Raw genomic sequence first — 24,680 nt, 5'->3', positions numbered from 1 at the left:
CAGGAAGTTGGCCATTTTGATTTATATGTCATATCTTGGACAATTTTGTGTCATTTTTGGACATTTTTCAAAATCTATAAACTCAAACAGCGTAACCCCGAGAGAGCTGAAATTTGGCTAGGATGTACTCCAGTTATGGGTGATCAAAATTTATCAAAATGCTCTGCAAAAGTCTGAGGGCATGGAAATGGCGAGCCACGGAATGCGGCCATTTTGAAATATGACTCATATTTTGTCATTTTTGGACATTTTCAAAAGCTATAAACTCTAACAGCTTAACAAACTTGATCAGGATGTACACCAGTGATCTGTGATCAGAAGTTATCAAAATGCTCCACAACAGTCGAAGTCTTTTTGCTGCTCTGCAACGATGTGGGTCTCAAGGAGACACTGGGGTGAGCACTGCAAGACAAGAACCCCACACCAGCTGCAACACTGGGAAACAAGTCGCACGCAGGCAATGGATTGCTGGTCGTCAAAGTAACCAGGGTCCTACGCAAGACAACAATTTCTTCCGTGCACGGACTTGGCAGAAGTATCCAAGATACCAAAGGTTCACCAATCCAAGGCCCACTTGGTACAACAGACCAGCGTACCGAGCTGATTATTATCATCACAGACCCTTAGATGCAACCTTTTACAGAAATACTTGTTGTGCAGGCTTTACACAGAGACAGCACAGTGGCAACTTCTGCTGTCACTGCAAAGGCCAAGGAAAAAGGGCCAACTATTACAACTACCAGCAAAGGTTCACACCACGGTGGAACCACAGGGGCAAGTTTAACAACGAACACCGGAGACGGCCACCCAACAATTTAAGTTGCAGTGGAAATTTGCCCCAGCAAAGAGACAACAGAGCCAGAATCAGTAGTGGCCCCCAGACTGGCCACCAGCTGATGACAAATGTCCAACAATCAAGTCCTAAGGTCCCTGATGCAATGAGCGCAGTGACGTTGGCAATGTCCAACATCACCCTTTAATTTCTTTCAGTTGTTTTAGTGTCAACACCGCAGTGGTGGTGGCACTGGAGTATATATTTCAGTCACTTCTGTGTTTGACTGGAAAAAGAAAAGAAGTTAAAAAAAATAAAAGTTGTTTGCCACTCAGTCACTTCTGGAAGTAACACTTATTCAGAATATTCAAAACACAAAAGTGATTTACTTTACAGAAAGAAATTTTATAGCAAACAAAATAAAATTTCTAAAAAAATGTAACTGAATTGATTGCATTTCATCAATGGATACATGAACATACAATTAACTAAATTAATAGTTACTCATGTAGTGTTCTTTAGCCTCTGTGCTCCAGCACATTTATTGCAAAAGTAAAATGACAGACACTTGTATCATTGGTGACAGATAGATGCTGTCACCTGTCTCAAACAAAAACCTACCCCTTCTTCTGATTGGCCAAACAATGGCCCTAATAAACCCTGTCATAAAGCCTGTGAAATACTTAAGTACCTTTCCGGGACTGACTGGGGTCAATGTAACACTTAGCTGCCTTAGCTAACAATACCATTAACATGTTGCTATTGTTATTGTTTTTGAAATGTTTTGTAAATGTATTTTTGTACTTTCTCTATCGTAGCACGTTGAGATTCTGTATGTAAAGTGCATTTTAAATTAAAGGCATTATTATTATTATTACCAAGCATTTCTCACCACATTATGACAGGCTGCATGTGAGACCACGTGGCTCAGGCTTTACACTACTTCCTCATCATATCATGTACAGTTGTTGCATTTTCATTGCATTAGCTTAACCTCAAAATTTAAAAAAAAGTATTCTACTTGCTTTCTTTGTTTGTGTTTTTTTTAAGAAATGTGCTGCATGCATCAGTTTCTCCGAGCTGACAAATATACACGTTTTTGTAAAAATAAAGTCTGAAATGCAGGTTACTTTCTCTGACCTTTATTACCAAGTTTTCATGGGCTTTTTTCTGCTACAGCTTTATGATTGCAAGGTACGAAATATTAACAAAAGTAGAACAATCCTCGTCTACACTGTTGTCAGACAGGTCGTTTTAAGACGACTCTTCTTAACCCCCGTGTTGTCCTCTGGGTCAAGGCGACCCGTGACGATCCTCCTGTTTTCTTGAAGGCCGGTTCCCGACCGACCGGTCTGTTGTGCAAAACAGAACAGCCCACAGCAGTGTCCCCCCTCCCCTGTCCGACCAGGCAGCCCTCTCTCTCTCTCTATGTTGTCGTCCGACCAGCCAGCTGTCTGTCTCTATCATTATCCGACCAGCCAACTCTCTCTCTCTCTGTCATTGTCCGACCAGCCAGCCGTCTCTCTTTTCGTTATCCGACCAGCCAACTCGCGCTCTCTGCCGTTGTCCGACCAGCCAACTCTCTCTCTCTGTCATTGTCCGACCAGCCAACTCTCTCTCTCTCTATGTTGTCGTCCGACCAGCCAGCCGTCTGTCTCTATCGTTATCCGACCAGCCAACTCTCTCTCTCTGTCGTTGTCCGACCAGCCAGCCGTCTCTCTCTTTTCGTTATCCGACCAGCCAACTCGCGCTCTCTGTCGTTGTCCGACCAGCCAACTCTCTCTCTCTGTCATTGTCTGACCAGCCAGCTGTCTCTCTCTTTTCGTTATCCGACCAGCCAACTTGCGCTCTCTGTTGTTGTCTGACCAGCCAGCCGTCTCTCTTTTCGTTATCCGACCAGCCAACTTGCGCTTTCTGTCGTTGTCCGACCAGCCAGTCGTCTCTCTTTGTTCGAACCTTTGTGCGTGCGTGTGTGCGTGTAGTAGGATATGTCCTCGTATGTGACATTTGTGATTCTTGAAGCTGTTATCTTTTGTTTTTGAATGATAGGAAGAAAGTAAGAAAAAGAAATAAAGGAAAAGATGACACAAACGCTTCGTATCACAGAGCTGCTGCTTTATTTTAGTTATCCGAGAAAAAAAAAACATCGTTTTAGTCAGTTCTGGAAATTCCGCCGGAACCATCTCTCTACTGTGTCACACGTGCCGACGAGGTGCGAGCAGACCCGGACCGTCTGAGCGTCATTCAAGTCGTCATCCGAGCCGAACTGCTCCGTACATGGGATGAGGCCGCCGCCGTCATCGCTGTTTGGGCTGAGAGAATCGAAGCGCCTCAGCTGCGGATGAGGCTGGACTCCATTCCCGTGGCCGCCTTCTTCTTCTTCTGCTGCTGTTTCTGGAAGGTTCTTTCCCTGAGTTGCGGCTACGACGGGGACAGTGTCGAGAGAGGCTTCAGAGGCCGCAGAGGGTGCAGATGACGCACCGGCGATGTGGGGCTCCCTGTACACCGCCTCGCAGCAGGCCGTGTCGCGCGGCTCAAAGTCGTCGAGCGCGGAGAAGGCGCTGGCGCATAGCGCCTCTATCCCGGCGTGCAATTTGTCGTACTTGACGACAAACTCGGGCCCGTAAAGCCGGCACTGATCCGGAGACATGCGGACGAACTGAGTAAAGTTGTCAAAGCAGTTGACGAAGCTATACATTCCCATGGCTACGAGGCATTTACAGAGCAAAGGATCGTGCTTTTCATTTTTACGCTCCCAGAGATGTTCACGTGGTCTCGTGGAACTTGCAAACTGCTGCTGCCTCTGCTGCTACCACCTCCTCATCATAATAATCATTTCTTAAGCCTCCCGGTTCCTCATCTCATTGTGTTTTATCTGTGTGCGTGTGTGCGACTCATCATCAGTTGGATATTGTCTTGCTGGATGTCTTTAGATTTTTTTTCTGAGCGAGTCATCGTCTGCTGCTGAACCCCCCCCCCCCCCCCCCCCCCCCCCGTTTTCTATCTGACACCTCTTCCCTACTTCCCTACTGCTGCTTCTTTTTCTCCTTCTTCTTATTTGGTTGGATGAATGGGAAAACTGAAGTCGGATAAACTGAGCCCGGTCGGACAGTCCGGGGCCGGTCGGATAAACTGAGTCTTCCCTTGAGCTGCTTCTTTTTCTCCTTCTTCTTATTTGGTTGGATGAATGGGAAAACTTTTTTTTTTTCCTTCTTTCCACAGCACACGGTCGGACATTTCGTGGCCGATCGGATGAACGAGAAACCAGAGGTCGGATAAACTGAGCCCGGTCGAACATTTCGGAGCCGGTCGGATAAACTGAGACTTCCCTCGTACTGCTTCTTTTTCTCCTTCTTCTTATTTGGTTGGATGAATGGGAAAACTTTCTTTTTTTTTTCCTTCTTTCCACAGCATACGGTCGGACTTATCGGGGGGCGGTTGGATGACCGAGAAACCAGAGGTTGGATAAACTGAGCCTGGTCGGACATTTCGGGGCCGGTCGGATAAACTGAGACTTCCCTTGAGCTGCTTCTTTTTCTCCTTCTTCTTATTTGGTTGGATGAATGGGAAAACTTTTTTTTTTCCTTCTTTCCACAGCACACGGTCGGACATTTCGTGGCCGATCGGATGAACGAGAAACCAGAGGTCGGATAAACTGAGCCCGGTCGGACATTTCGGAGCCGGTCGGATAAACTGAGACTTCCCTCGTGCTGCTTCTTTTTCTCCTTCTTCTTATTTGGTTGGATGAATGGGAAAACTTTCTTTTTTTTTTCCTTCATTCCACAGCACATGGTCGGACTTATCGGGGGTCGGTCGGATGAACGAGAAACCAGAGGTCAGATAAACTGAGCCCGGTCGGACATTTCGGGGCCGGTTGGATAAACTCAGCCCGGTCGGACATTTCGGGGCCGGTCGGATGAACGAGAAACCAGAGGTGTGATAATCTGAGCCTGGTCGGACATTTTGGGGCCAGTCCGATGAACGACAAACCAGAGGTTGGATAAACTGAGCCCGGTCGGACATTTCGGGGCCAGTCGGATAAACTGAGCCCGGTCGGACATTTCGGGGCGGGTCGGATGAACGAGAAACCAGAGGTCGGATAAACTGAGCCCGGTCGGACATTTCGGAGCCGGTCAGATAAACTGAGACTTCCCTCGTGCTGCTTCTTTTTCTCCTTCTTCTTATTTGGTTGGATGAATGGGAAAACTTTTTTTTTTTTCCTTCTTTCCACAGCACACGGTCGGACATTTCGTGGCCGATCGGATGAACGAGAAACCAGAGGTCAGATAAACTGAGCCCGGTCGGACATTTCGGAGCTGGTCGGATAAACTGAGACTTCCCTTGTGCTGCTTCTTTTTCTCCTTCTCCTTATTTGGTTGGATGAATGGGAAAACTTTCTTTTTTTTCCCCTTCTTTCCACAGCACACGGTCGGACTTATCGGGGGGCGGTCGGATGAATGAGAAACCAGAGGTTGGATAAACTGAGCCCGGTCGGACATTTCGGGGGCGGTTGGATGAACGAGAAACCAGAGGTGGGATAATCTGAGCCTGGTCGGATATTTTGGGGCCAGTCGGATGAACGAGAAACCAGAGGTCGGATAAACTGAGCCCGGTTGGACATTTCGGGGCCGGTCGGATGAACGAGAAACCAGAGGTTGGATAAACTGAGCCCGGTCGGACATTTCGGGGCCAGTCGGATAAACTGAGCCCGGTCGGACATTTCGGGGCGGGTCAGATGAACGAGAAACCAGAGGTCGGATAAACTGAGCCCGGTCGGACATTTCGGGGCCGGTCGGATAAACTGAGCCCGGTCCGACATTTCGGGGCCGGTCGGATGAACGAGAAACCAGAGGTTGGATAAACTGAGCCCGGTCGGACATTTCGGGGCCAGTCGGATAAACTGAGCCCGGTCGGACATTTCGGGGCGGGTCGGATGAACGAGAAACCAGAGGTCGGATAAACTGAGCCCGGTCGGACATTTCGGGGCCAGTCGGATAAACTGAGCCCGGTCGGACATTTCGGGGCCGGTCGGATAAACTGAGTCTTCCCTCGTGCTGCTTCTTTTTCTTCTTCTTCTTATTTGGTTGGATGAATGGGAAAACTTCTTTTTTTTTCCTTCTTTCCACAGCACACGGTCGGACATTTCGTGGCCGATCGGATGAACGAGAAACCAGAGGTCGGATAAACTGAGCCCGATCGGACATTTCGGGGCCGGTCGGATGAACGAGAAACCAGAGGTTGGATAAACTGAGCCCGGTCGGACATTTCGGGGCCAGTCGGATAAACTGAGCCCGGTCGGACATTTCGGGGCGGGTCGGATGAACGAGAAACCAGAGGTCGGATAAACTGAGCCCGGTCGGACATTTCGGGGCCATTCGGATAAACTGAGTCTTCCCTCGTGCTGCTTCTTTTTCTCCTTCTTCTTATTTGGTTGGATGAATGGGAAAACTTTTTTTTTTTTCCTTCTTTCCACAGCACACAGTCGGACATTTCGTGGCCGATCGGATGAACGAGAAACCAGAGGTCAGATAAACTGAGCCCGGTCGGACATTTCGGAGCCGGTCGGATAAACTGAGACTTCCCTTGTGCTGCTTCTTTTTCTCCTTCTCCTTATTTGGTTGGATGAATGGGAAAACTTTCTTTTTTTTCCCCTTCTTTCCACAGCACACGGTCGGACTTATCGGGGGGCGGTCGGATGAATGAGAAACCAGAGGTCGGATAAACTGAGCCCGGTCGGACATTTCGGGGGCGGTTGGATGAACGAGAAACCAGAGGTGGGATAATCTGAGCCTGGTCGGACATTTTGGGGCCAGTCGGCTGAACGAGAAACCAGAGGTCGGATAAACTGAGCCCGGTCGGACATTTCGGGGCCGGTCGGATGAACGAGAAACCAGAGGTTGGATAAACTGAGCCCGGTCGGACATTTCGGGGCCAGTCGGATAAACTGAGCCCGGTCGGACATTTCGGGGCGGGTCGGATGAACGAGAAACCAGAGGTCGGATAAACTGAGCCCGGTCGGACATTTCGGGGCCGGTCGGATAAACTGAGCCCGGTCGGACATTTCGGGGCCGGTCGGATAAACTGAGTCTTCCCTCGTGCTGCTTCTTTTTCTCCTTCTTCTTATTTGGTTGGATGAATGGGAAAACTTGTTTTTTTTCCTTCTTTCCACAGCACACGGTCGGACATTTCGTGGCCGATCGGATGAACGAGAAACCAGAGGTCGGATAAACTGAGCCCGGTCGGACATTTTGGAGCCGGTCAGATAAACTGAGACTTCCCTTGTGCTGCTTCTTTTTCTCCTTCTCCTTATTTGGTTGGATGAATGGGAAAACTTTCTTTTTTTTCCCCTTCTTTCCACAGCACACGGTCGGACTTATCGGGGGGGCGGTCGGATGAATGAGAAACCAGAGGTCAGATAAACTGAGCCCGGTCGGACATTTCGGGGGCGGTTGGATGAACGAGAAACCAGAGGTGGGATAATCTGAGCTTGGTCGGACATTTTGGGGCCAGTCGGATGAACGAGAAACCAGAGGTCGGATAAACTGAGCCCGGTCGGACATTTCGGGGCCGGTCGGATGAACGAGAAACCAGAGGTTGGATAAACTGAGCCCGGTCGGACATTTCGGGGCCAGTCGGATAAACTGAGCCCGGTCGGACATTTCGGGGTGGGTCGGATGAACGAGAAACCAGAGGTCGGATAAACTGAGCCCGGTCGGACATTTCGGGGCCATTCGGATAAACTGAGTCTTCCCTCGTGCTGCTTCTTTTTCTCCTTCTTCTTATTTGGTTGGATGAATGGGAAAACTTTTTTTTTTCCTTCTTTCCACAGCACACGGTCGGACATTTCGTGGCCGATCGGATGAACGAGAAACCAGAGGTCGGATAAACTGAGCCTGGTCGGACATTTTGCGGCCGGTCACAAAGCTATAAAGTGCAGAACATTTTCACAGGTCTCACATGAGTAAAGTTATTTCGAAAGACACAGACAACTAGCCCATCTACACACCACAACGCAACAGAATGAGCTCACGGAAAGATACGTCCAGTTTGTGTGCACTACGCAAACTGCCCCCCTACAACATCCTGGCCCAATATAGAAAGATCTCCATAGCATTAGGAGATGCCACCATAACTGAGGCACCAGCGAAAAATGTGACAGGCAGTACCACCATCACTGCCCACCGTTGCAGTAGCCAAGTTTCCATACGAAAGAGGAATTCCTCTGATTTGTGGGTCCTGCGCAAACAACAGAGATACCAGCTGTTGGCCTGCTACCGCAGAATCTCAGAGTCAGTGGACGATGATGAAGACGTTAAACCTGCGGCACAAACCGACTCTGAAGCTGCTCAGACGAGAGACTCAAACAGCTGCACCTCTGAAGCTGCTGAGACACATGGCTCACACAGGAGAGCTATTACCTCCATGGATTTGTGGGCACTACGTAAATATGGCAGATATGAACTGCTAGCCAACTTCCGAAAAATTCCCGATTCACTGGATGAGGAAGACGATGTTTCCAAGGCAAAACCTACCATTGGAACAACTCAGAGCAGCAACTCAGGCAGCTGCACCTCTGGAGACCCAGACATGAGAGAAGCCAATAGAAGAGCTATTGCTTCCATGGATTTGCAGGCACTGCGTAAATATCGCAGGTATGAACTACTTGCCCGCTACCGCAGAATCTATGATTCAGTGGAAGACATTGACATGACAAATGAAGAAAAAGAGGATGGATCCAAGCCAAAAAAAGACAATGGGGCAACTGAAAATAAAGAACAGAAACGCAGCGTTCTGTTTAAGAGAGGAATGACTGACGAACTGCCACATCTCAGCCGTCGTAGAAACTCTGACTCGGCGCCCAACAGAAATTCCTCTGATATGTGGGCAAATCGCAGACATGAACAGCGCGCCCAGTATGGAAGAATGCTGAATTCACCAGAAATTCAAGGAGACAATGTGCAGCGCCTTTTTGCTCCTCTGCAACGATGTGGGTCTCAAGGAGACACTGGGGTGAGCACTGCAAGACAAGAACCCCACACCAGCCGCAACACTGGGAAACAAGTCGCACGCAGGCAATGGATTGCTGGTCGTCAAAGAAACCAGGGTCCTACGCAAGACAACAATTCCTTCCGTGCACGGACTTGGCAGAGGTATCCAAGATACCAAAGGTTCACCAATCCAAGGCCCACTTGGTACAACAGACCAGCGTACCGAGCTGATTATTATCATCACAGACGCTTGGATGCAACCTTTTACAGAAACACTTCTTGTGCAGGCTTTACACAGAGACAGCACAGTGGCAACTTCTGCTGTCACTGCAAAGGCCAAGGAAAAAGGGCCAACTATTACAACTACCAGCAAAGGTTCACACCACGGTGGAACCACAGGGGCAAGTTCAACAACGAACACCGGAGACGGCCACCCAACAATTTAAGTTCCAGTGGAAATTTGCCCCAGCAAAGAGACAACAGAGCCAGAATCAGTAGTGGCCCCCAGACTGGCCACCAGCTGATGACAAATGTCCAACAATCAAGTCCTAAGGTCCCTGATGCAATGAGCGCAGTGACGTTGGCAATGTCCAACATCACCCTTTAATTTCTTTCAATTGTTTTAGTGTCAACACCGCAGTGGTGGTGGCACTGTAGTATATATTTCAGTCACTTCTGTGTTTGACTGGAAAAAGAAAAGAAGTTAAAAAAATAAAAGTTGTTTGCCACTCAGTCACTTCTGGAAGTGATACTTATTCAGAATATTCAAAACACAAAAGTGATTTACTTTACAGAAAGAAATTTTATAGCAAACAAAATAAAATGTAAAAAAAAATGTAACTGAATTGATTGCATTTCATCAATGGATACATGAACATACTAAATTAATAGTTACTCATGTAGTGTTCTTTAGGCTCTGTGCTCCAGCACATTTATTGCAAAAGTAAAATGACAGACACTTGTATCATTGGTGACAGATAGATGCTGTCACCTGTCTCAAACAAAAACCTACCCCTTCTTCTGATTGGCCAAACAATGGCCCTAATAAACCCTGTCATAAAGCCTGTGAAATACTTAAGTACCTTTCCGGGACTGACTGGGGTCAATGTAACACTTAGCTGCCTTAGCTAACAACACCAACAACATGTTGCTATTGTTATTGTTTTTGAAATGTTTAAATGTATTTTTGTACTTTCCCTATTGTAGCACGTTGAGATTCTGTATGTAAAGTGCATTATAAATTAAAGGCATTATTATTATTATTATTATTATTATTATTATTATTATTATTATTATTATTATTACCAAGCATTTCTCACCACATTATGACAGGCTGCATGTGAGACCACATGACTCAGGCTTTACACTACTTTCTCATCATATCATGTACAGATGTTGCATTTTCCACAACTTAATTGAGTGATTGAGTGGTTTAATGATGATTGGTGAGAAGGAAAAAATGACGTGTGTCTGCGTCAACACAATAAGAAGGGTTCAGTTTTTAGTTTTCTGCACTTCTGCACATATGTTGGCAACTTTTAAAAGTACAGTCCCCCTTAGTTTTCTCTCCACATGATGTCATAATGTTGGAGCTGAGATGTTAGAGCATTTTTGGCTCATCTAGTGAGTTTTCTGTGGAAAATGTCAAACGGGAATATTTGTGACTTAAGCACATATGTTCCCGTTTAAGTACTTCATTTGCTAAGTTATTTAACTTATGCGCATGAAGTAATTTCATCTTTTTGCATTTAAATGTTTATTTCAAAGAGATGAACAGTTTGGCTTCCCTACAGCTGGGCTGACAATAAAGACAAGTAATGAGAGAAGGTGAATAACTAAATTAAGCACAATCAAGCATGAAGTATAAACAGCTTCCTTTAGGAGCTGGAAAAGCTTTCACCATATTGAGAGCAAAGCATTTTAATTATTTAATTTGCTTGCTTTATATTTTGGTGATTCAATATATGCACAATAACATTCATACCGGTAGAAATATTTTTTTATTATTATTATTATTATTATTATTATTATTATTATTATATTATATTATTATTAGTTATTTACAATTTTGATTGTGCCAAACTTAGCAAAATCTAATATCAAAAATAAATAAATGGTGACTGTGTCTTCCAAATACAGTATTAATTTAATCCTGCTTCATTAAAATGAGCATTTCTGATATCCATAATGTTTAGGATACGTTACACCTCATCTTTTTGGATTTCTCGCCATGAAACAGGAAGTGCTGTGTAAGTAGCCTGTACATGGTCCAATCTGCCTGAAACTTCACTCTCTCAGTTGCAGCGCCACCTGGTGGATATGTGTGGGCCAGCCGGGCCGCTCGGATGCCAGGACCCGTCCAACGCTGCTTGCAGCTTTAATTGTTATTATTATTGCAGGTGTAAATGCCTGCAAGCATGATGAGAACAACGAGACCAATGACCAAGAATTCAGACAGGTGTAAATGCAAACTGCAGCAGCCAGCTCAGGAACGCCTGATGAAAGCTACTTGTAGCTACAGTGACACATGAACAGAACACATGCAGCTGCAGTTTTTTTCCCATTGACTTAACAAGTAAGTCACTCTAATTAATTTACATTCTGGTGTAGTGTAGTATTGCAACCATTCTTCTTATAGTCACTAAGTAACTGTGAAACTGAGTGACTGGATGAAAGTATACATAGAAATAAGAAAACACAGCTGTTCTTAGCAACTCCAAAATGTGCGCAAGACAAAATGAAGTTCACACCACGTTGTTTTTAGTTGTGGTGGAGGAGGTACTGTTTGTGCTTCAGTTAAAGTAAAGAGTACCAAAAATTTATTAAAGTAAAAGTATCAAAGACATGATCATGATTGAAAATGGATGGATGGGTGGCTAAACACATCACATCATAGCTGTGGAGTCCTTCAAGCTCCTGGGGACTACAGTCTCTCAGGACCTGCAGTGGGAGATGAACATCCACTCCATCCTGAAAAAGGCTCAGCAGAGGATGTATTTCCTACAACAGCTGAGGAGACATGGCCTGCCGCAGGAGCTGTTGATCCAGTTCTACACTGCAGTCATCCGATCTGTCCTGTGCACCTCTGGATCAACCACACAGCAGGACAGAAACAGACTACAGCCTATAGTATGGACTGCAGAAAACATCATCAGAGACCCCACTCACCCTGGACATAAACTGTTTCCTCCCTCCCCTCCGGCAGGCGCTACAGAGCCCTGTACACAAAAATCACCAGACACAAGAACAGTTTCTTCCCCACTGCCATCACTCTAATAAACAGCTGAGCCATTCCTACACACCTGTATAATAGTCAGTATTCCAATGGACATGTATTTTTTTTCCACCATGAACAGCATTCTCTGCTTTTTGCACTACTGTTTATAGCATTATTATTCTCTTCCATATTCCTAGGGTGACACCAACAGCCGAAACCAAATTCCTTGTATGTTGTGTACGTACTTGGCCATTAAAGCTGATTCTGATCACTTTTCTGTCTTTGTTCTAGGCAAGAGGAAAAGAGGCCACAGAAAATTGGACCTTCCAAGCGTACCTGCGGAGATGCAGGCTGAGGAGGAGTGGAGTCATGCCCAGCATGATGAGAACATCTGGTTGCTCCTCAGCGAGGCAAGAGAGAATGAAGTGGCCTTGCAGTGGGAGGAGATGGTCCAGAATACTGCCTTCAACCAGTCATACCTGGGTGTGCTGGGGCAGCTGGGGCAGGCAGTGGGCAGCCGGCGAGTGTGAGCGAGTCCACCTCCAAAAGACTTGAGATTTATAGGTGCTGGTCATATAATTAGAATATCATGAAAAAGCTCGTCTTTTGGACAACTGTCAGGTCAGCAGTCTTCCCCATGATTGTGTAGCCTACAGAACTAGACTGAGAGACCATTTAAAGGCCTTTGCAGGTGTTTTGAGTTTATTAGCTGATTAGAGGTGTCTTCAATATTGAACCTTTCCACAGTATTCTAATTTTCTGAGATACCAAATGTAGGATTTTCATTTGTATTCAGGTATAATCATCAAAATTAAGAGAAATAAACATTTGAAATATATCGATCTGTGTGTAATGAATGAGTATAATGTACAAGTTCCACTTTTTGAATGGAATTACTGAAATAAACTTTTTCATGATATTCTACTTCTATGACCAGCACCTGTAGTTGTATATAGTTTTACTTTTAGCCCTCCACTGTAGGAGAGGCCCACCACAGTTTGTACTTTGCACATCGTAAATAGTTTTGATTTTGCTGCTGACTAATAAACTGTTTTGTGACTTATGTGATTGCATCATAACTTTTCATTGTCTGTTAAGACACTTTTAGGAAAAGAGTCGACAGTCTGAACCAAACAATTCTGCATTCCCTAATTATGTATTTATGTTTAATGGGATTTAACATGTTTTAACACAAACTACTTTATGGTTCATAATTCCGTTGACTGAATTACACCAAAGCAATACTGATTTATCAAACTGGAATATTCTTAAAACAGCTGTTTACATGTTTTGACATTTAATTTCTCATTTAATCTTGCAAACCTTCACAAATAAAACAATAGCATAGACACATCTGCAAAATGTACAAAAGTTTATTGTCAGAATTGCATTAAAGAAAACAATAGCGGTCCGGGGACCGAAAAACAGAAGTATAGCGAGAAGAATAACTTTGCATGACATGTACTGCATCAGTGCATCCTGTACATCTCTGTCCTCCTCCTCTACACCTTGTGCCACTGCAGGCTCATGTGCTGCTGCTTCAGGTAAATCCCATGAAGTCTCATAAGAGAGCATCTGAAACACATACACAGCATACATATTTTAATACCTAATAGCGACAAACTGCAGCCATTACAGGGTCGTTCACAGGACTGATACACGATAGCTAGCGAACTAGCATTAGCTTACCCTCATATGTCGTCTCGTTCATATCCTCTTGTCTTCGGCTTGATACTGCTGCATCACCTCCCAAACTCTCCTGTGTGTCTCCTCAGTGTTTCGACTCGCCGCTCTCAGCTTTCTCCGACTCTTCTATTACTCTGAATCTGACAGAAAGCCACAGACCGAGCAGCAGGTGAACCATCGTCTCCATGTACATTGTTATGTTGCGTTTGTGTCGCACACAAATGACGTTACGGGACTTTCGGCCGCCGCGCTATGACGACTCCATCCACGATGAGATTATATGGAAAAACAACTAAACCGAGTCAGCCGAGTCCAGTACAGTAGTGGCGAGCCGTACCGCGCCGAGTAGGTGCTTGTCGAAATGCGGTTTTTGTCTTGCACCGCGCTTTATCAACATTTGGGGTAGAGGACCGAGTCCTTAGCGGTTTCCAATAAAGTTTTGTTTAATAGAGTATCCAAACCAACGTAGAGGTGAATAGCGCCACCCAGTGTATCGGAATGTGTTCACAAGCTCTGCATCAATCCATTATCTGGAATCGATTTGCCTTGACTTGATGTGCAGGGTAACCAATCAGGTGTTAGGATCCGCCCACCGACTTTGACGGGCGAGGTTGACAGATAAAATAAATTCATGATCCACTGCAACACAAGGACCATGAAATAATTAATTAAATAGTGAAATAATAATATATGTTTTTTACTTAAAATGAATTGGTATTTTAATGAATTAATGACATATTTAATAACACATTTATGTATTTAATTCCAATTTTAATTAATTAATGACATTTAATTAATTATTTAATGATGTATTTATTTATTTAATTTTGGCACTTTTAGTCCTCCATTGCCATCTACAACACATTATGATGAGCTTACCTGTTGACAATTCAATAGACCCAAAAACAACAATGGGCTGGATATCATCAATTTTTTGTTCAAATGAGTCGTAGTACTGGTTTGAGATTTTATCTGGATCAAGGATGGATTGCAGTCCATAAATTCCTTTTACAAATTAAGATAAGCATATTAATGTTACAGGAAAAACAGAACTCCTGAATGAAATTCTACACAGAACACGTTATGTTTGTAGGAAGACAAACCTTGACTTTGACATTCCTGCCCTCATCCCAGATCACCCTGAAAGAATCAAACTTCTTCAGAACATCAGTTGCTTCTTTTTTCTGGGAACAGACTGATACTTTCAGAATGCCCACAATCTTTCTGATGTCCTTATGTCCGACAACAAAATGAAAGAAATAGTCCTTTTCTGTGCCTGTGCACGAGATCAAAACCAAAAAAAAAATGAAAATATCAACCAAAAATTACTCCTGACAATTTAAAGATTAAACTAGAAAATTAAATGTATTTATATCTAATAAAAAAGTAACAGTTTAATTAATATTGACTATGTCAGTGTACAGATATTAATATACACTGTCACATTGTCAGATGAAAAAATCCTTTTGACTATTTTAATTTTTGAATGTCTTTTGGTGGTACTTGTAGCAATATTATTTGCAATTATGTGTGCAAAGCTGTGGAGCTGTATCTCAATCTCTATTTTATGTACTCAGATATGTGAAGTGTACAAGTGTAGCTAAGGATTTTCTTTGCCTCGAGCTCAGGCTCATAGGTGGAAATGTGGACTAATCTGTTTTTTCTGAATAAATAGACTGAATACTTAACAATCTTCACTCATAACAAGGAGACATTTACATGTACTTGTTTTGATTTTATATATTTGCTGATTCTATAACAGATACACAAACCAGATTAATGCATATATTCACACATCTGACTACACGTATTGAGACTGCAACACAAATTCATAACTCTCCACATACATTTGCAAATGTTTATTACTATACCCCCCATATGTCTTAACAAAGATAACTAAAAAATTATAAATTTATTAACTTAAGCTGATTGCATAAACTTGCATGTAAATTTGAAGAGAAAAATTTTTTAAATGACTGTTTAAGGTTAACATATTTTCATCACATTTTAGGACACCTGTCATTCTTGCCAGATTGTCTTTCAAATATTTTTTTCATGCATGCATGCTGACAGTCAGTTACCTGTATTTGTGGTGTCATCATGACTGTACACCTGCTGCCATGCGATACCCTTGCTAGATTCCAACACCAAGTCGGTAAGTGGATTTATGGCCTGTTGGAGCTCATCTGCAGTGGGTACCATTACCTGATGACAACAAATATCAGACACAGAAACCCAAGTTTTTGTTTAACACGACTGACAAGGAATTCTAGCTGATCTTTCTCCCCTACAATGTGATTACTGTAGCATGAACAGAAATCAATCATCAGTAGTTGAAACTCACCACATTGGGTATGTCCAACTGGGCTTCAGATTTTATTAATGGGCTAACCTCAGACTTTGAGTTTGTCTTCTGGTAAGTACTAAAATTCATATTTGATGACATAAATATGTAGAGATTGTTAATAATTGTTAATTAATTGTTATTATTATTGTTATTATTTTTTCATCCTGACAAACACATACATACTTACTTAGTGGGACGAGTTCTTCTTTTCAGGGTCTCCAGAGACAACTTGACTGTTTTGACAATAGCGTCTAATACTCTTTCACTGAAGTGTTTGTAAAGCTTCTCTTTCTCCTGAAATTAGGATTTGTATTTGAAGCCTTCAGACATCCTTTGGTGCAATTTATATAGCAAAAATGCTTTGCATTTAGTAAGGAGGCATACCTTTTCCAATTTCATAGTTTTTTCTTTAACTGAGCTGATTACAATTACTTCTTCATCCTCAATAGCCCTCCTCTGGCTCTCTCCAGAAAATGTCACACTCCTGCCTCCTAAAATGTTCAGGGAGTAAAACACAAAAGTTACGCTTAAATATTTTAATATTATGACCACTTGTGTAACTATTAACTGGGACTTAATGGCACCTGACAAAGGTTCCTCAACAGTCTTGGGGCCTTTTGGTTCAAAAACAGCATTGAACATATCACTCAGCTGCCTGACTGCTATTTCAACACGACTGCATTTGGAATGCAATATTTTTGCCCCCTCCTTGCGGTGTTTCTAAAAGAAAGGAGAGTTATAGATATAATGAGTGAACTGGGGAACCAGATGAAATTGTTACATATTTGATAAAATTCAAGATCTACTACTTGAATTCACTTTAAAGTCCCAAAGGTGTACATAAAGTTTAATCACATTGGAAATGACATTGAATGTGCAAGACAGAGCAGAATCCTCCTATGCAAGTTGTAGCTCATTAAGAAAAGGAAATTACACATACCTCAGTGTTGTTGATTTGAGCCATAAACTGAACAAAATCAGTTTCAAATTCAACTGTCCCTGAAGCCAACATGTCAAAATGCTTCCTTTTCATATCCATGGATACACTGTGGAATTGTCTGGCCAGAGCTTCAATACCCTCAGTGTTGGATTTTTTAAGAGATTCAAACATTTTGACCACTGTGATTACTTGCACACTCTACAAAAGATAAAATTTACTGTTATTTGGCAAGGCTTCATGATAACAGTGGGTTGAAATTTAAAAAGGTAATACTGATGGTACCTTTTCAAGCTGCTTCAAGAAGGCTTCAAACTTACCAAAAATATGTCCCTCTAAAACCCCAACGTGGCGCTGTTGAGGTCCTTCCATTGTTTGTACCTTTGACTTCTGGAAGCAAGACTTGTATTCCTGATATAAGAAGATACAGTCCTGCCCAAAATATAAGATGAATAAGAACAAAATTACAATCTCCTTACATCAAAATGTATTAAATTCAAGCCTCAGAAATGACAACACAGATATGTAGTGCCACCACCACCTGCATTTTTCTTTTGAGGTCTTCAGCATCTCGGTCCCATACAAGACATCTGCCATCATCAGTAATATATGATCTGCATGCCATAACCATCTGATTTGTGACCTGGAAAGATTTTTAGTAAGCTTTCATGATTTCACAAAGTACACTGAATCCATAGATTCCGTTGGTCTTTTTTTAAAATCAAGATTACATATTCTTAACAAAGGAAGCTTCTATTTTTCAAAAACTAAATACAATACACTTACTTTGCATAACAGTACAGATAACTTTTCGCTTGTAGTATGGTGAAACATTGTAAATAGTCTCAATGATTCTGATGATGTTCTGCACACTCTTCATTATGGTAACCTGAAATCACACATACATTATATTCACATTTACAATATTCGGCCAACAAAGGACTATGTAGTTGTTACAGATTATTTGCCTAACAAATAACAATACAATTTTTAGTTTGAAACAAGTTTTTGACCAACTTGTAAAATATTTATGTTTTCTCATTATTTTATGACAGGTGGTGTAATAAATTTGTTAAGCACCATATACACGCACACGCACACACACACACACACACACACACACACACACACACACACACACACACACACACACACACACACACACACACACACACACACACACACACACACAGTGTCCAACTTCAGGCAAATGAAAAATAATTGGACCTTTGGCTACTAAATGTTTATCAAAAGAGGAAGAGGAAAGTTTTTCACCTCATGTGTTAGGGCCATGGCTCAAATAGATCTTTCAGTATTGATTCAGACTTACTTAAATAAGTGCTAAACCATTATACTAATAGCAGTTACTGTATTTCAAACTGCATGTCTTTAAGCACAGAGCCAAAAGAATAAATGTGTAACTGTTTCTAGTGTGTCCAGATACTTTCTGGACAGCATAAAATAACTGCGTTGACATATTTCCATTCAGGATGAACAAAAACAAGCTTTTCATAGACATCAAATTGTTGACTGTACATACCGGATCGCTGTTGTACAGAGGTTGACAGACTTTCTCAAATGTGGACAGAAAGTTTACATTGGCCTTTGCCTCATTGGCATGATGTGTTAACCTGACATCCAGATCCTGCCACATCTACATGAATACATGCTTCTGTTAGTGTTTAATGCAATTCACTAGGCTTAAGGTTTAAGAGCTATTAAGACTATAGTAAAATTGACTGAATTACTGACACATTTTCTGCTAATGGACAAAAAACAACTTTATATTACAGTCACTGTATAAAAACTTTTCTGTATTACTGTGTTGATGTTTAACAGTGGCATCAGTACCTTCAAAATTTTGGAATGGGCGATGTTGAGCACCATTTCAACTGCTCTAAATTCTGGGCTGTTGACCTGCTGGATGATGGAGTTGAATCTTAAAGACCACTTTTTCCAGTATTCTAACTCACTCCGTGGCCCTTCAGAATCATCCAGTTTCCTCAGTATATCTCTCTCTACCAGGATCTGATGATTATGGATATGATGAAAGTTGTAGACATTCAATTCATTATTCCTTAACAAGATATATTCAGGAAGGGGTAGGGCTTTACCATTTCAACAAAATGTAGTCATTCACCATAGAAGATGTTTTGTTCCCCATGTTCTGCAGTTTCCACTTATTGTTTAGACAGACTGATGCTAAACATTTTCCTGATTTTCTGTTCTGTTCTACTCACCTACAATGTCCTGTTTCTCACATTATCAGAGTCCCTCTCATTTACTTGTGATGTCGCCATCTATACCCAATGATCAGTCTGCCTGTGTTCTTCGAGGCTCAGAGACTGTGGCGTACTTTCAATAACAGATATATATTCTTAATTCTACCAACCTCAATTTGCTTGCACCATTTCTTTAGAATTTCTTCCAGTTGTTGCACCATGTCAAAGTTGGCCGCTGCAGCTTTCATATCGTCAAGGCAGGTCAATTTAGAGAAGTCAGTGTCTGTGACTGTATGCAGATGAACAATGGCCTCATTTCTCATCCGGATGTCTGTTTTACAAACATGACAGACAAAGTACAAGTTGATCAAAAACAGTTAAAGACCACCATTTTATTGATAAATAGCAGATACTGTCAGTAATGACTATTTTAAAACACATAAATATGACTTGCCAAAGAAATGGTGCAAACATGGTAATGTTTAAGTGTAATTACTTCTAAATATCAGAATTTGAAAGCCTCAGAAAATTTGAAAGAGAAAATCATGCAGGTGACAATTTCAGAAAAAAAACAATACTTACCTTCTAAGGAGCCTAGACGTTGTTTTATGGTGTGCTTGAATTTATTTTTAATTTTTTCTCCACGTCTAGACTTGTCTAAGGCACCCCAATTTTGTACTGCATCAAGAGCTAGTGGCGGGAAGTTGCACGCATCTTGTATTCCTTTCAAGAGGCCATCTCTGGCATCAACCATTGAAAAAAAGACCTCCTACAAAGCATCAAGAGAAGATCTTCCATTACTCCATGAAATAAAATGGCAAAAAGCTAAAACTTGATGGGGGGAAGATGTGAATTGGTTGAAGGTAGTTTAAATAGTTGTGTAACAAATGAAAACCCAGTGAACACTCGCAGTGTAAAGTGGGGTTGAATCTCATGTGGTTGGTACTGAGTACTGAGATGGCTTGACACAGTCCCTTTAATCTGACCTCGGTGAAGTTGAGGACAAAGAAGAATGAAGTCATCCAACCATCTGAAAAGCACTCTGGACAGAGGAAACTGGTTATCTGAGTAATTCAAACTTGTGTTTTCTATGAGAACAGTGACCACCTTTTTCCAGATGAATACGGGGGAATGCTTGTTATCTTCACTTGAGTAGCTAAAGGTGTGATAATGAGTAGACCAGCTAGACTCCACTGGTATGACAAAATCTATTTACAGCGATTCTATACAGTTTGACAGTATTTTGACAAAAGAAGAATGTCAGCATTATGATGCATTTAAATGTCAATAATGCAGTGTGGCTGATTTGACATTTTTCACAAATCTTTCTAAAGAGCCTAAATATTTCCAAGATCTATTCTTTTATGCAGATCCATCTCTACAGTAAAAATGTAATATTTTTACTTCTAATTTGAATTTAGAGTGGTCTAGCCTGGGTTAAATGTATGCAGTCTCCAATAGTTAGTTATTTATTTATTTACTAGAGAAAATAAAAATGGCAAATTATTAGGGAAGGCATTATAAAATTCATTATTTCCACTCTTATTTTAGCACTTAACCAATTCTCCAAATAAGGAGAAGTACGCAAAGCAAATAAATACATCTATCACACAAAATGAAACAAATTACCATAACAGAAACAAATCACTTTGCACATATAATCCTATCTTACCTCATGTATGTTCTCTGCATTGACAGCAACATCCACTCTAAACCGTAAGAAAGAGCAGCAAATGCCTGTCAGGCATGTCTTGGATAAATCGGCTAAAAATAGCCTCAATACGTTTCCCCCTTTGGGAGCCGCAGGATATGAGCGGCCACACTCTGAAATTAAATTCAAATGATTTTGGATGAGGTGAGAATATGGAATAGAGATTTAAATGTATTCACTACTGATATCAAATTCTGAATATTCATCAGTATGGAGACAACATAATTCATTAGGTTTAGTAAATTTGGTAAAGGCATAATGATAAAAGTACACAACTGCTCTAAAATGGAGCAAACACAAATTGACATTTCAATTTTCGAATAATTAAACGCTGGAATTCTGGTCTCTTGTACGTGTGTGCTATCCAGTATTTAAATCTAGAAAAAAATCTAATGATTAATGAAATGAGAAATCCAGAGTGCTAGTTACTCTTAGCAAGTATTAGATACTTTTAATAAGTGCTACATGCTATTAACAGGAGTTATAGACTTTTAAAGATTTTCAGATACCTCTAGCACTTGCTAGATACTTTTCATTAGTGTTAGATACCTTTAACAAGTCCAAGATACTTTGAGCATGTGTTAGATACTTTTAATTAGTGTTATATGCTAACTGCCAGAGTGCTATTTACTTATAGCAAATATTAGATACTTTTAGTAAGTGCTACATGATTTTAACAGTTGTTATATACTTTTAATGCGTGTTAGATACTAACTAGCTATTTACTTTTAGCAAGTATTAGACATTAGATACTTTTAAAGAGTGCTAGATACTTTAAACAAGACTCAAATACTTTTAGCAAATGTTAAATGCTAACTGTCTAAGTGCTAATCGCTTTCAGGAAGTATTACATACTTTTAAGGGGCGCTACATGCTTTTTGCTGGTGTATACTTTTAAGCAGTATTAGATACTTTCAACAAGTGCCAAATACTTTTAAAGAGTACCAGACACTTTAAACGACTGGTGTATGCTAACTGCCCTAGTGTTAGATACTTTATATTGTGATGGCAGTCGCTACACTCATTTGTGTGTGTATTCTTAAATTTTGTGTTTTTCGCATCCTGGTGTATATATTTTTTCTTATTTCTTCTTATTTATATTGTATATATAGTGTATTTACCTTACGTCTTTAATTTATAGATGTGTTCTCTTGATTTTTCTTGCTGTGACTTTTCTGACTTTATCCACGAATAAAGGACATTCTATTCTATTCTATTCTATTCTATTCTATTCTATTCTATTCTATTCTATTCTATTCTACCTGCTATTATGGATTTAACCAACCCAGTGTTTTACAGCAGCTGAAATTACCAGCTGAATATCTGTAGGCTTGTAGGCAATTAACACCAGGGTTAGGGGAAAAATAGTGTTACTAAGAAGACCAGCACACCAGTAAAATTCCTGAACTTTTGCATAACCTGTCCTTGCCTGTGGTATGCTAACCATGTCAATATTGTACTACAGAAGCTGACCTTCTATCTGCGGTTAGTGATCGAAGCCCAGCTCATGAGACAACCACCGACTCAGTCACCAACAATCTCTTATAAACCCGTGTTCTTTGAAAACTGTAAAACTGTTTATATGTGACCCACTGCTTCAAATATTGCTGCTGTCTGTCTGATGCATTTGTACTTTCCTTATTCTATTTTTATATTACAGTTTATTTAATTCTGATGTTTTATTTGTCTTATATTTTTTTCATTTCTTTATTGTCTTAATTGTTTTCTGTTTCAGGAGCACAAGTCAAATTTCATTTTTATTTTTGTCTGACCTCAATATAATGACAACAAAAATACTACTTAACTACTATAAACTCTGTATTTCAGAAATTTTATATTCTAACCATGTTTTGATGTGGATATCAAGTTTGGTCTGATTTATTACACAAAGTACAATTATCTGTAACTGCTTTGGTTAACCACAAGGTTCTGTAGTATCTGGATTTTGAATGTATTACTTTCCCTTGTAGTGTGACAGTTTGGGAGATTATTAGGTAGGTGATAACTGGTAGCACTGCACAGAAATGTATCAGAAAGTCAACAATATGCTTTAACAGGTTTAATGTATAAGATTAAGCTAAAGTAACTCCAACAATAAGGCATGTATTTGACCCAGAGCAGTAGTCTTATATTGTCATTTAGTCACTGTTGTATATTGAAGAAAATGTCTAAAAATGCGCTCTGTGTGGAATACAGTTGCCATTAGAGAGAAGTACGATTTCTCTATTCCCATTTTATTATAAACACTAAAAGATTTCACTCTTGAGTGACCCCAGTATTATTCCTGACCTGCAACTACTCAATTGTCAATTAAAAATTTCATTTACAAAATGAATTACTGATACAAACCAGCATCTCCCTACAAACAGCATGTGTCAGAATTAATTGATGCAGAATTCTGGAGTAGGTTAATCACACTGAATGCAACAAGCCTCTGAATATGCAAAAATAATGAAGCAAGTTCAGGTTGTTTTGACACCTTACTCTAAAAACTAGTCTTTTGACAAATAAATACTAACATGGACCAAGGGTCGTGTTCCATTATTCAGTGTCCATGGTGAATAACACCTGAAATTTAATAAATGAAATGTGTAGTTATGGGGAAAACAAGCTAAAAATTGATGGAGGTCAAACTGACCTTGTGGGGCATAAAGCAGAATTAACCCTACCAGCATGAAGACCTTGTGGATGAGTCAGAACAGATCCACAGCAGAGTCACAGATCTGGTTTAAACTAAACATCCTGACATGGTTGTGTCCACAGGCACAGCTGAATGGTGTTTTCTAATAGTCTCACTGCACTCAGCATTCAGTTTAAAGGTGAAGGTTTAAGGTTTCACTCACTCACACACACACACACACACACACACACACACACACACACACACACACACACACACACACACACACACACACACACACACACACAATGAACACCACCTGTGAAGTTGTTACAGAGACAGAAAGAGAGAGATGGTACATCACGTCTGTTACTAATATAAATGTGAAACTGCCACTGTGTGGATATTCTTGAGGAAAATCCGCTTAAGCATGCATTTGCATTTTAATGCATTTGAATATCAAAAATAAAAAAGTACAGAATAATAATAGTCTGTTCTATTTCTGTTTCTTCTGAGGCTCACACTTTTGTATAGGAGAAAACTCCACTCCACCTGAGATTAACCAAACAATTTTAATGTTGAAGGAGGCTGAACGACTCTTTTAACCATCAATCATACTGTAATAAACAAGCCAGTCACAGGCTCTCATGTCTTGCTCACAAACTCATTTTCATGTCTAATAAATGTAGTTCAGCCAAAAGCAGAGTTTCAGGAAATCTAGCTGAGTGCAGCTGTAAAGTCTATGATCATTACTCAGTAACAGTGCTTGGATACTGCTATGTTCTCCAGCAGTTCTTAAGTCAGTCTGTTCTGTGATTTCATGTAACAAAGTGCTTAACTGTATGGGCTATTTTTCATTCTATTTTCAAGAATTTTATCTCAGACTTACATAAAACAAGCCACTGCATTATAACTGTAGGACACAAGGACACAAGCTTTTTTTTTTAATGCAAATTTTGTTTATACTTTAGTTTCTGTTTTTGAGAAGAATAGTGCAATGGTTCTCAAACAGAAATGTTGTTGTATTTGCCAAATGCCAATGATATCTATGACTCATTCCCTCTGTTTTGACAATCTTATAGCTGAACAGTGCAGACACACGTAGACAATAATCCTGACTCTATAGAGTGTATAACAGACCCTGTGATAAAGTACTCCCATTATAGGCCTATTCTGCAAA

At 41.0% G+C, this 24,680-nt stretch overlaps 1 long non-coding RNA gene across 1 annotated transcript; it reads right to left on the bottom strand.

Annotated features, from left to right (window-relative positions):
- Window positions 1–13,332: 13,332 nt before the first annotated feature.
- On the bottom strand, window positions 13,333–14,338 carry LOC129349886 (uncharacterized). The gene is made up of 2 exons (XR_008603067.1): window positions 13,667–14,338; window positions 13,333–13,552 (listed from the first exon to the last, which is right to left on the bottom strand). It is a non-coding gene; the product is annotated as an uncharacterized LOC129349886 (long non-coding RNA).
- Between the last annotated feature and the right edge of the window lie 10,342 nt (window positions 14,339–24,680).

Source organism: Amphiprion ocellaris, chromosome 10 (assembly GCF_022539595.1).
Source record: "Amphiprion ocellaris isolate individual 3 ecotype Okinawa chromosome 10, ASM2253959v1, whole genome shotgun sequence".
In the NCBI taxonomy this organism is placed as follows: Eukaryota; Metazoa; Chordata; class Actinopteri; family Pomacentridae; genus Amphiprion; species Amphiprion ocellaris.
Note: the sequence above shows the minus strand (reverse complement) of the source record. Positions and strands in the feature narration are given on the sequence as shown.